The sequence below is a fragment of the Gigantopelta aegis genome, chromosome 8 (genome assembly GCF_016097555.1).
Source record: "Gigantopelta aegis isolate Gae_Host chromosome 8, Gae_host_genome, whole genome shotgun sequence".
Lineage (NCBI taxonomy): Eukaryota > Metazoa > Mollusca > Gastropoda > Neomphalida > Peltospiridae > Gigantopelta > Gigantopelta aegis.
Window position 1 is genome coordinate 48208271 of NC_054706.1, and position 5524 is coordinate 48213794.

A 5524-nucleotide genomic window follows, 5' to 3' on the forward strand; every position below is an offset into this window, starting at 1 on the left:
TGAGGTTAAAACCTCAATTCAAATCTGCACTATAGTGGTGAAAACATTGATATTAGTGTTCTGACATCGGTATCCCACAACCCCTCGAAATAAAAGATGTAGATGTGAACACAAATGCTTCTATCGTATGTGTTCCCTGCGTGGACGAGTTCCAGGAACATTTAGCTTAGTCTTTGGCCCAAATATTTTGGGGAAAAGTGGGAAAATATGTCATGGGGCCGAATTCTCCCAAATTGAGTTTTTCACGAACGGTGGGCCATAAGTGGTTTAATAAAGACAGTTTTTATTAAATAACGAATGGGTACCACTCACACAGTGTGTCGTGCAGCATTTTAACATGAGAACCCATACGGAACTGAGTATATATGAGGTTAAAACGTTCTGACATCGATTTTCCCACAACCCCTCGAAATAAAAGATGTAGATGTGAACACAAATGCTTCTGTCGTATGTATTTCCTGTGTGGACGAATTCTAGGAACATTTATTTTAGTCTTTGGCCCAAATATTTGGTGGAAAAGTGGGAAAATATGTCTTGGGGTCGAATTCTCCCAAAGTGAGTTTTTAATGAACGGTGGGCCATAAGTGGTCGAATCAACACAGTTTTAGTAAATAACGAATGGGTTCAACTCACACAGGGTGCCGTGGACCATTTCAACAGGAGAACCCATTCGGAACTCAGTATATATGAGGATAAAACCTCAATTCAAGTCTGCACTATAGTGGTGAAAATATTGATTATTAGTGTTCTGATATCGATTTTCCCACAACGCCTCGAAATAAAAGATGTAGATGTGAACACAAATGCTTCTGTCGTATGTATTCCCTGTGTGGACGAATTCTAGGAACATTTATTTTAGTCTTTGGCCCAAATATTTGGTGAAAAAGTGGGATAATATGTCATGGTGCCGAATATTTATTCATTCATTAATTTATGTAGTTATTTCATGCTTATATTAAGGCTCAAAATCTATTTTACTGTATACTTGTATTCTCATTATCGATTAAAAAGTTGTAATCCTACTTTTGCTTTTGCAAGGGCTGCAAATATTTTCAGAAAACAAAAAACGAGGACACCTTATAAATACGTGATGTCATTCTAATATTTTCAGTACATGGAAAAAATCAGTTTTTCCATCGTTCCAGTCCGGTCCCGTTTCACCAACACCCATGGTTAAAACTTGGATGGCGATACAGATAGGCATTACGTTCATACCAGTGAATAGATTAATGCTATCTATTTCTCAGCCGATTGTTTTGTACATTAAACACAAAAATAGTATTTATTTTATATTTCCAAAACACTTTTACTTGTCTTCTTATGTCAGACCAAACTGAAATTATTAACAAAAAACAGTCTTGTAGAAGTATGGGACGGACTATAGTAAACTTAATGGTTTTAGGGGTTTGTAATGTTTTGTATTTAGATACTTACTTGTCTGAACTTTATTGTTAATGGAAATCTTCACTAACTGTGAAGAAAATCCTCATAAACGAACGACAAGTAGACAACAACAAATCGGATGTTAATTGTACGGACCAAGCATAACGTTGAAGATATACTCTTTAGATTCCAACAAAACATTTATTTTACCCAAAGTGCCATTATGCAACTATAATGCTGCACAAGTCCATTTAATTTTCAAATCATCTTCAAAAAATATTCAAAGCAAGGAAAACGGCATCTTATTAAAACACATTGTCATTGGTGTTACTAATGGCCATTGGTGTTACTCAGTACTGAGGTAACACCAATGACTTGTAACACCAATGACAAATAAGTGCATAATTAATTCATGCGCTCTAAAGAAACAATTGAGAAAACTGAAAAAGTGCATGTTATAGCTAACATACGATGTCTATAATAACATACAAAAGGTTTCTTAAAATTATTAACCATTAACGATTGTAACACCAATGACAGTGAATAAACATACTTTTATATTTTGACAACACATTCATGGCATTTAAAGAAAACTATTCACAACTGTTCATATGTCTGCTGTGTTTGACAAATATGTTTGATGGCCGATATCTACCAGTGGAATGTTTCATCCAGAGAGCATTCAGTTTCTTTTGTTTTCTCATAAGTATATACAGTAACACCAATGAATATAACTCCAATATTGACCACCATCTTTTGAATACAGACAATATTTGCAAGATTCCTTCTTTAGTGAGTAAGTCAGCCATCAGTACGTATTACATTAAAGGTATTCAGTGTTATGTCTTCTATTATATATTTTAACAGTGCATGTTATGTATAGTGTTGATCTAGGGACAGGTAACACCAATGACATTTTATACTAATCTCGAATAAAATCTCTATCAAAGCTGATTACCAGAGAGAAACAAAATGCTATGACACGATGATATTATTACTAAGGTATCGTTAAAGATAACACATTTAGTTTTCTATATATACATAAAAAAAGAAATTGTGCAGGTATATAAAAGTAACACTTTCTGCAGAATGACCCACATAGATTTTTAACAAATCTGGTACATGTGTAGTGTACCCTCAGAACTGTCAGACGCAACGCACTCCCAACAAGGTACGGAGTTTCTTGCATGTGTATCTCAATTTGTGGGCTAGCTACACGTCTGACCATGTAAACGTAAATTCTACATACCGGGATTTCCCGTAAATAAGCCCACGCGAAATGACGCCCATTTGGTAAATAAGGGACATTTTACCGAAATTAAGCCTCATGGCCTTAAATTCGGATAATATCTTTCCATAGGAGTCTCCAGTTAAAAGTGATATATTTATTATTAAATGTATATGTTCAATATACTATAACTAAAATGCATTATAATCATAGATGCAAATGTCATATATTTTGTCATCTTTTCATTTAACTGTGATATATATAAACACCTTTAAAGACGCAGATCCTAGTTTCAGCACGTGAAAATTAACACCAAGTTTAGTTAATCTACAAACATACAACACGTATTTGGATAAAGTTATAACAGAAAGAAGCAAGTCTGTGATTGTTTAAACGGGGAAATACTGAAAATAGCTAGAGTTTGTTTCGATAATCAGTACTTTTAAGACGAAAGGTTTTTTTTCAGAATTAAAAAAAAAAAATTCATTTTGGGATATTACAAAAACCTGGATGACCAGAACCACTTCAGGTGTGCGAAAATTAATATTGTAAATAGTAAAATGTAAGTACTTCTAATTTAAATTATTAAAAACGGCTTTATTAGTGAAAAAACTTGTTATTGTGTTTAAAACCTAGGGTCTTTCACTTTAAATTAATAGATATTGTGTATTAAATAACTCGATAATATGTAAAGTTTAATGTGCTGGCATTCGTTTCGCCAAACATCGTTAGCTAATTTAAGCAGAAATGGCAAATGAAATATCCTTTACAATAACCTTACGAACAGTTCTATTGACAGGCATCAGAAGCACTCCCCCTTTCCTTTTCTCCACCATGAAACTAAGGTGGTTAGAATGCATGTATGCATTGTCCCTTCTGAATTAAAAGTCGAATTAATAACTGTCCTTCTGATATTGAAACATGTTTTGCATCTGACGAAATTTGTCATTTGTCATGGAACGATAATTGCTATCGTATCTTGCACCTTTTGCCTTTATTGCAATATAACCTTTTTTTCCGACTTCTTAATTTGAGCTCTGGGCCTAATTTTTTATATAACTTTTATCTTGTCAAAGGTGGGCCAACACTTTCTTTTATGTGTATTCGCCAACTAATTTATATGTTAGCTTTAAATATTTAAAAGACTGGCATTTACCAACATTTGATAAATATTTTACTTGTAAAAATATGGAAATTGAATTTTAGAACATTAAGTTCTTGTTCGCGGAGTTTGCCCCCGAATCCTTCTGTATTAAGGGCATTGAACCATAGTTCAGCTAAACGTTTCAATACAAAGTCCTACATAGTAATGCGATTGTTTGTCAATAATATTCATGATATTTGAAATTGTAATTGTAACACATAATTTGATTGGATTGTACAGGTGTTTATTTAAGTAATTATTTCATTAGATCGAATATTACTGTGGAGTTTATACACTTAGCGTATACAAATGTTATACTAATAAAAAATGTATTTAAAAATGTTGCATTTATCAGCATTTGTAATGATGAATTTTATTTGTTTATGTAGTAGTAGTGCTACTCTGGCCTCGTTTATGCAGATGAGGTACGTCACGTGAGGATGACCTCCTATACAGCTCCGGCCTTTCGCTGACCTACTTAATTTGTCTTAATTACTAACATCGCCAGAACTGAAGTCTATAGTACCTTGTGCCATGCAAGCGTATTGACAAAACGAAATAGGTTTCATGCAGCGTAACGTCTGCAACACAATTGGATGCCATCACTGGAGCGATTATTGACCTCTATATCACAGCACTCTCCTGGATTGTATATAAGAGAATGTGTTTTTACCCATGGACCATTCGTTCTGGAGAACTCCAAGAGAATGGCTATGTATGCTAATATTTTATTATTCTTACATTTTGTGTCTTGTTACTCTATAAGTATGTATTTCTATTTTGGAACAGAGCAATAGCCGAAACTGGAAAGCCGCTGTACGATCGGTGGGAAAAGAGGTGGTGGATTATTTTCACCTACAGGGTGGTGCTACTTCGGAAGTAAGTGTTCCATAGTGTCTGACGAAATTCTATATTTGTATTATACAGTGTGTGTGTGTGTGTGTGTGTGTGTGTGTGTGTGTGTGTGTGTGTGTGTGTGTGTGTGTGTGTGTGTGTGTGTGTGTGTGTGTGTGTTTGTGTTACAGGCAATGTGTAAACTCAGGCAATCTGTAAAATGCCTGAAATATTCAGGCAATCTGTAAAGTGCCTGACTTTTCGAGGTAATTTCTTGACACATTGCCTGAAATGAAAGATGTATCATTCATTGTCAGCAATTGTTGTGACGGTAAACTCAACTAATCTTAAGATGCAATATTATTTAATTATGTAATTTATTTCAAATAATAATCTCCACAAAGACATTCTTCAAGAACAAAAAAACTAACATAAAGCTTTGTAATTAACATTCAGAAAATTACATCTAATCTCATTGTCTTCATCTGTTAGTCGAATACTTTTGTAACATATTGTGTAGTTTCCTTAACTCCAGAGCCCTTTCATAAAAACATTAAACACCAAGAAATTTCAACTCATTTATTGTAAACACACTAGGCCGGACTGACTGAACTAAAAGAACAGGTAAAAAGTCAGAATTCAAAACCAAAATTATAAACCTAAACTTTTTTAAACTTGTAATCTCTCATAAAAGGCGTCTTTAACATAACTATTTTTGGCATTTTCACTAATCCATCTACCATGTCTCTTAAACAGTCTGCCAGGAATACCATTACGAACAGCGGCTGTTGCTCCATCTGATCGCAAAGAATGAAAACCATACTGAGTAATATCCTCAACATGTGGTTGAAATGCTTCAATAAATAATTCACGCAAAGTAGTATATGAAATAGGTTTTTCAACAGTTCTGGCCGTATAACCTGTTTGTAAAGCAC